A 9,125-nucleotide genomic window follows, 5' to 3' on the forward strand; every position below is an offset into this window, starting at 1 on the left:
AGCATGGTTCATTTGTTAGTTGTGTGTTTGATAAAACGAGAGGGATACTTTTGTTCCAAGTCATTATCTGGAGTTAGATCCAGGACCACCTGCACTACAAACTTAACTGCTAATCTTAGTCAGTAAGTAACTGCATATTTATGTTTTCCTGGCTCTTATTCATCTTCCTAAACAACAGATATAACACTGGCCTGAACCTCAAGGGGGTCTATATATAGTACATCTCTATGGTAGTGATATATGGCAAAAATTAATTCAAATATATTAAATATATATTATCATTTAAACCTTCTATCGTAAATTAGAATATGTATTCTGTATGTATGTGTGTGTGTGTGTATATATATATATATATATATATATATATATATATGTGTGACAAATATATATATCCCTTCCCCAAAGGCATTCATTCATTCTTTCTTTGCCACCTGTTGGCCATTACAAAATTCCAGTAAGTTTAAAAAATAAGATAAACATGAGTCATCTATAATGGAAATTGCTTAAAGAGTGCCCCCATTTTACAGATTATGCTGTTAGATCATCAGAGCTGTTTTCTCTTCAGCAGAGTCTGCAGATATTTCCTCCCATCTGAATCTAGATGATCTGCACTTTGAAAATATAGTTCTCTGCACAGTACACTGCATATTACAAAAACTATACCTTTATAAATACCTTTCAGAGATAGTTTGTTTATATATATATATATATATATACATACATACAGTATATATATAATTATTTTCATATTAAGTCTCAATATGCTGATATCTGCAGCCAGTACTAACTCAGATTGAAAATCAGCAAATTCTTTAATAAAGTCTGATAAAAAATTATCACTCACCATAAACAGCCAAAAGTTGCCATTCTCCACCCCAGCAGTCAGGCAGGGGCTTTTTACGGGACCTCATGTACCCAACACACGGCACGCATGTGTTTCCTTGTGCTGTCGCGATCGATCAGCACCCCGTCACGTCACTCCGTCCTAGCGAGGCCAGTCTTGTGGCCATTAGTTTCCACCAATGTTGGTCTTAATTGTTCGGTAGGTTTTGATAATAAAAACACATTCTTTGAATCGCACTGTTTTATAGGTCTTTGGTATATTTTTATATGATGGGCTTTTAAGAATGTAATTAGCGCCACTGAGTTTTAACAACTTTGAACACTTTTATTTTTCTTTCAAATTATGAAATAGAAAGATCTTGTAACTTAATGGCCAAAAGTCCTGGCTTAATTTAAAACAGGCATCTTTAGGGTACTGTATTGTTTGACAACGACTATTGATTCAAGTTTCATTTAGTTTAAGGTGCTAATAATTAGCAACTAAAATATAAAATTCGAATGGTTTAAGTGGTATGAATAACAAGCAATCATTAGGTTTATCATAATATAACATTTAATGTGTCGTTCAATGTCAATTTGATTTTACATCCACCTTCTATTTATTTAAACCTCTTAGTTATGTAATTTTTTTTCTATCTTTAGACTTTCTGGCAAAGTGCTTCATGCCACAAGTATTTGCATGGTTTTGTGAAATACCTTGACAAATGTGGGTTTATAATGTGGTGATGGAGGGTTTAAGATGTTACTGACCCAAAACTGACCCAGACAAAATCGTAGCAGAGCAACTTACCTTAATTAGCATGCTTTCACAGGGCATCCAGTCCCAACTTTAAGGAGTGAGAAACTCAGAGAGAAAGCAGAAAAGGAAAAATAGAATGAAAAAAAACAGTGGCTGGACAGGCACAAGTGTGCCCAGTGCAGTTTCCTTTGTAATGGGCAGGAGGCTCGTTTTATGGACATTTTAGGGACAGAAAATTTCCATTCCACTTAAGAATGTGGTATTATTAAAGGTGTTTCTGCCGCAACACATTCAAAGAGGTGAAATTAGTCTGTTTTTCCTTTCACAAGTTTCCTTTACAAACACCAAATGGAAAGGTTTTTTTTTTTCTAAATAAAGTTCATGTTCCATGGTTTTTGAGCAGGCTGATAAGGTCTTTAACATTTTAAGGCTGGAACAAAATAATGTTTTTTGTATGTTTTTTTGTTTGGTTGGGGGTTTTTTTACAACAAAGTTAACTCTTTAAAGGAATAGTTCACTTAAGAAAAAAAATTCTGTCATTATTTACTCACCCTCATGTCGTTCCAAACCCGTATGACGTTTTCCATGGAACACAAAAGGTGAACTTTTGAAGAAAATTTTCTGTACATTTATGAGAGGTCTTGAGAAGCAATGTAATGCCCAATTCATGAATTGTTCTTTTGAGTCGGATTTGAATGAATCAGTTGGTCCAATTCACAAAACTGGTCTGAATGAGTCAAAATGTATGTTTCACAGAAAGAAAAAAACGTAATATGCACTGGAACAACACAACGGTAAATAGGTGATGACAGAGTTTCATTTTTGGGTGAGCTATCCCTTTAATTTTCAGATCAGGGCAGTGTTTTCAGGGTTTTTTGTTTTTTTGTTTTTTTGTCCTCCGTGACCTTTTCTCAAATTCTGCGCTCTATAGAGTTCTGTGTTTAAGTATCCTGTCAGTATCCTCTGTGCTAGAGTGGTTCCCAGTCAAATAAAGTAAGCTAATAGCACCAAAGAGAGTCATTCCACAGTTTGAACTCCATGCTGAAAAAGTGGAAAATATAAAACTTCTGGCCGAGGAACGCAACAACTGCACGTACACACAACATTGGCTCTGTGTACATTCATGTGCCTATGTACTTGCTTGTGCATGTGTATGTACATTTATGCTATTTCTTTTGATACCGATGTATACCAATGTGCAATGTTAGCCATTTAGTTATATGTCATTAAAGCAAAACTGGATTTGCTTTATTCTATTGGCTGATGCTTTGATCAAACAAAAAAAATAACCAGACAAAGCCTTAAGTTCAACCAAAAATGACACTTCTGTCATCACTTACTTACCCTTATGTCATTCCAAATGTGCATGTCTTTCTTTTTTCTGTGGAACACAAAAAAAGATACTCTGAAGAATGTCACTGGACACTGAACCTCATTGACTTTCAGTATACCAGGTTACATTTAACTAGAAATACTACAGAAATTTTAAATATAACTTTAATAAAATAAAAGAAATAAGTGAAAAATGGATGCCTTTGAAAGTACCTCTGTCACTGAATACTTTCAATGTACTTTGTTCTGACAAATATATAATAAAAACATGAAGAAAATAAAAGAAAAACATTTTTAATTTAAAAAGAACTAAATATTTGTATGTAGTACAGTATTTATTATTTAGTATATTTTTATTTTATAAACATATAGTACTTTTATATGAAGTACTAAATTACTCATATATATATATATCATTATTTTTATAAAATAAATTAAAGCTTTTTAGAAATATTAAAAAAATTGTTACTAAAACTTGAAATAATCTTAAAAACACAATATCTAAATAAGCTAACTCAAAATATGAATAAATAGTGTATAAATAAAGTGTATAGCTTTTAAAGCTTCAGTATTATCAGAGCAAACAGATTTCAAATTTAGCTATTCAGCTTGAATTACTGACAAGCTAGAACATCTGTGCAAAGCTGGTGGATACGTTTTGACTTATTGGCTCCCTTCAGTTGTGTGCTGTCTGATTCTTTAACTCCATTTTAAACTCAGTGGATGTCAGCTGTGCTTCCAGATGTCCCTGCTCTCTCTCACCCCGCCTCATTAAGAGCCTGTAAAAAAGTTGGGGGGTGGCATCATAAAATCCCCACTATAATGAGTGGTTAAGTGCAAACAAACAAACGCGAGAGAGGTCAAGGGCAGCCGAAACACAACACCCGTAGTGGCCTGGCAGAAAAACTGCAGACTTTCACACACCGGGGTAACCGTTCCCCATTCCTCCCTGACATGTCCAGGGCAGAGAGTGATTACTGCAGGACAATAGGGCAGCCTGGGACAGACAGACCACCTGTCAGTAGGTGGGGAGGAACCTTAATCAAAATGAAAGAATCTAACGGCATCATGCTGATTAATATAAACCGCCAGGCCCTTTATAGACAGCCGATCCCCTCACTCGGAACGGACCAGGTTGGCTCACGGGTTGCTCAGCAACAGTGAGACTGAATGAAGTGTTGGAACTGCCGTGATTAAAGCTCTAGAGCGCCGTGGGTTCGAATGCGCTGTAGCAAGCAGCTGTCTCGCCACAGGAATTCAGCGGCCTGCAAATCCCGCTCAAGTCTGCGTATGTTGTAGGCTTTGCTCAGTCTGTTGTCTCAGATTAGATCGATTTCAAAGAGCTTTCACACTTTTATTAGGTACATATGTTTCATGTGGCAGCGGTAAGGCTTAAAGAAGCAGTGCACCACATAGCATTATATGAGCAAGACTCTTGTTTATTTCGATTTTAGGCAGTTCTGGAAAACTGAAAGGGATAGTTCACCCAAAAATGAAAAATCTGTCATTATTTATACAGGCCCATATATTCTTTTGTCTGTTGAACACAAAAGGGCTTATTTTGAAGAATGCTGGTAACCAAGCAGTTGAAGGTAGCCATTGACTAGACCTTGACATCTACAGTCATGGCCAAAAATATCGGCACCCTTGCTAAATATGATCAAAGAAGGCTGTGAAAATGAATCTGCATTGTTAATCCCTTTGATCTTTTATTTAAAAAAATTCACAAAAATCTAACCTTTCACTGGATATAAGAATTTAAAATAGGGGGAAATACCATTATGAAATAAATGTTTTTATCTAATACACATTGGCCACAATTAACGGCACCTTTTTATTCAATTATTTTTGAAACCTCCATTTGCCATTTTAACAGCTCTAAATGTTCTCCTATAATGCCTGGTGAGGTTATAGAACACCTGACAAGAGATCAGAGACCATTCCTTCATCCAGAATCACTCCAGTCCCTTTAGATTCACAGCTCCACGTTAGTGCTTCTTCTCTTCAGTTCACCTCACTCATTTTCTATAGGGTTCATTCAGGTCAGAGGACTGGATTGGCCATAGCAGAAGCTTGGTTTTGTGCTCAGTGACCCATTTTTGTGTTGTTTTTGAGATTTTGTTTAGATTATTGTACGGTTGGAAGATCCAAACATGGCCCATTATAAGATTTCTAACAGAGTCAGTCACTTACTAATTTTTTATCTGTTGATATTTGATAGAATCCATGATGCCATGTGTCTAAATAAGATGACCTCCAGCAGAAATATAGGCCCACAACATCAAAAATATAGCTGTATATTTCATTGTACACATGGGGTACTTTTTATCCCTGTTTTCACCAAACCGATCTTGAGTGTTTGCTGCTAAAAAACAAATTTTTTAGTTTCATCTGATCATAGAAGCCAGTCCCATTTGAAGTTCCAGTCGTGTCTGATAACTGAATATGCTAAAGTTTGTTTTTGGAAGAGCTAGGAAAATTTTTATTGAGATCCTCCCAAACAACATGTGGTGATGTAGGTGCTGTTTGACTATTTGTTTTTAAAAGGTTTTCTGACCCAAGACTCAACTTTTTTCTGAAATTCTCCAGCTGTGGTCCTTGGAGAATCTTTAGCCACTCAAACTCTCCTCCTCACTGTGCATTAGGACGATATAGACACACATCCTCTTCCAGGCAGTTTCGTAACATTTTATGTTGATTGGAAATTCTTAATTATTGCCCTGATGGTGGAAATGGGAATTTCCACTGCTCTAGCTCTTTTCTTAAAGCCACTTCACTAATTTGTGAAGCTCGATTATCTTTTGCTGCACATCACAAAAATATTCTTTGGTTTTTCTCATTGTGATGGATGATTAAGAGAATTTGGACTTTGTTTTCCCACCTATTTATATTTCTGTGAAACAGGAAGCCATGGCTGGATAATTTCATGTTCATAATCACCCTGGAGTGCTCAAAATTGTGAATATGAATGGGAATATACTCCAGAGATATTTTACTCATACGAATTTCTAGGGGTGCCAATAATTGTGTCCAACATGTATTTGAGAAAAAATGTATTTCATAATGATATTTCCCCCCATTTTAAATTCTTATCATCCAATGAAAGTTTAGATTTTTGTGAATTTCTTAAATAAAAGATCAAAAGGATTAACAAGCTTCAGTGGGCAACCAGACTTGGGCTGCAGGGTGATTTGGTTGTGCTAGTTGAATTTGACTATAAAAAGTTAAAATTCAATAAAAAAAAAAAAATGTATATAACAAATTGTTAACTATAAAGGCAAAGTTATACTGTAAAAAGCACCGTCTTTCGGATGAGACGTTAAACCGAGGTCCTGACTCTCTGAGGTCACTAAAAATCCCATGGCACTTCTCGTAAAGAGTAGGGATATAACCCCAGTGTCCTGGCCGAATTCCCTCCACTGGCACTTATCAATCATGGCCTCCTAGTAATCCCCATCCACTTGATTGGCTCTGTCACTCTCTCCTCTCCACCTGTAGCTGGTGTGTGGTGAGTGTACTGGCGCCGTTGTATTGTGGCTGCCGTCGCATCATCCAAGTGAATGCTGTATACTGGTGGTGGTTGAGGAGAGACCCCCATATGATTGTAAAGCGCTTTGGTTGTACGGCAATACACAATAAAAGCACTATATAAATTCATCATTCATTCGTAGCAATTCTGCATCCATTTCCTACTTATTCTTTCTTTCTATCTTTCTTTCTTTCTTTCTTTCTATCTATCTATCTATTGTTGCAGCCCTATCTCACAACCAATTTGTACGTATTTTACGAGGTGGCTAATTTGTAAGATCTCACTCATAGACTATCGTACAACTTTTGTACAATATCTGTTAGGGGTAGGTTTAGGGGCAGAGGTAAGGGTGGTCATCTATCTATCATTGCAGTGCTATCTCATGACCAATTTGTACATATTCATACGTGGCTATCTTGTACAAATTCGTATATCCTTACTCATATAATTTTGTACGATTTCTGTGAGGGGTAGGATTTGGGGCAGGGTTAGGGGTGGTCATTCGTACATTCCTACGAATTTACCACACTGTAAAATACGTATGAATTGGTTGTGAGATAGCATTGCAATAATAGATAGATAGATTTTTCACAAATTGTAAGAATTTATGAGTAATGTATCTGTCTATCTATCTGTCTGTCTGTCTCTTTTAAAAATGACAAACTTTGCTTTTCTAGTTAATTTTGTTTTCTAATTAAAGTTAGTTAAATTTGTTTCTTGAATTTGAGTTTATTGTATTCTACTTTGTATTGAAATTCAAATAAAAATGATGTGTCCTGTTTTCTACTTTAAATCCAATTTAAATTTAGTAATTGAATTGAAATTTAAAAGGCATGCTCAATTCTGAATTTCATGCAGTCTGCTCTTCTGGGAACTTCTGCCAGAAGATCTCAGATTCTTAGGATTCGGGGAGCAGGTGAAAGTGAGTCTTCGGACCACATCGCACATGCACACGTGAGTTTGCACATCACTCAACACTTCCCAGTGTTTATGTTTTGCTTATGCAGCTGACAGGCCCAAACCCTTGATTATCTGTCCTTAGCACATGGCATAATCTTCATCCTCTCCTGTCTCCCCCACCGAACCTGATCCTTCCTGCTCCAGTACCACTAACTACCTCATGCACTGCTGTTTTAATCCCCTCGACTCCAAATAAGAGTATTTCATGACTCAACAGCCTATTTATTAGATCAGCTCTGCTCAATAACTCATCACACCATTGCGTGAGCTGGGATCTCTTGTCTGTGTGGTTTATGGGTGGAGAATGTGATGGGATCAGGATGGATGAGAGCACGTGGAGCCATGTGGTCCACATTCTAATGCCTCATGGAGCAATAAGGTCCTGTAATAAAAATGTACCGTGTCCAGTCTTCCCAGACAGGATTAGACAAATGTAGCACAGTTAGCATCCATGCAGCCATTTACGCTGACTACCTCCATGTGTGATATTGCAGACCTCACACATTTTCAGTTACCTTTGCTCCTTGGTGCACCTGCCCGGCTTCATTTCAGGTTGCTGACGGCTTCTCTCATCAGCCGTCACATAGAGTGACCAAATGACCTCACCTCCTCTTCCCCGCTCCCCGTTAGAGCTTGTCGCTGGGACTAATTTATCAGAGGAGTAGGGGGCACAAAGAGGGGCTTTATTCTGTCCCGCTTCCCATATGAAGATCAACTCCCTTGGAATGTCCCTATATCGTCCCCCCACATCGACAACAACAGACTAAACCATGTTTTATCCCTTACAGCTAAATTTACCAAAGACTACTCATTAATGAATAATCAAGAACAAAAAAATGGCCGTTAAATCCCTCTAATCTGAAAAGCGACCTCCCTCTCCAGCGGTATAAAACTGTGCTTTACTAGGAGGAGTGCTCTAAAAGTTATAGGATTTGTCCCCTCTGCACCCATTGTGATTGATTGAGCAGCCACAACAGGGGAAACATTGGTCCACCTCATATTCTTATAAACATCACCACGCTGGTTAAGAAAAGCAGGCCTCCCCGTCCCACTGCCAGACGTATAAATAAGCTTCCCTGTGGGAAAAGAGGGAACCACTGCGCCGTGCAGCGCTCTCACGTACACCAGTAATCACCACCATTGTTTATGCTCCACAGCGCACACACAAAAATGCAAGGATTTGTCTTTATGTGGCCAGTGCTGCATATCAACTGAAAATGCATCTCAGACGGGCTCAAACAAAAGCCAGGCAGTTTATTTGCCTGTGTGCAGTTTGTGGCTCTTATAGCACTGACCCCCTCTAGAGGATCACAATGGAGCTTCCTCTATTATGGCAAACATATGTACAGCCTTGCAGAGCAGTTAATTTTACAGAGATTTATTTTAAATATAGGATTCCTATCTGGATAATATCGGAAACCTGAACTATAATATAATGTATTACAAGTAAAATTAAATGTAACTAACTTTAATTTGGTGTTGAGTAATCTCTTGGTTAAGTTATTCTCGGATAAATGTGTTTTAAATGTGATCTATCTATCTATCTATCTATCTATCTATCTATCTATCTATCTATCTATCTATCTATCTATCTATCTATCTATCTATCTATCTGTCTGTCTGTCTCTCTGTCTGTCTGTCTGTCTGTCTGTCTGTCTGTCTGTCTATCTATCTATCTATCTATCTATCTGTCTATCTTTCTATCTGTCTGTCTGTCTGTCG

This window comes from Barbus barbus, assembly GCF_936440315.1.
Source record: "Barbus barbus genome assembly, chromosome: 12".
Lineage (NCBI taxonomy): Eukaryota > Metazoa > Chordata > Actinopteri > Cypriniformes > Cyprinidae > Barbus > Barbus barbus.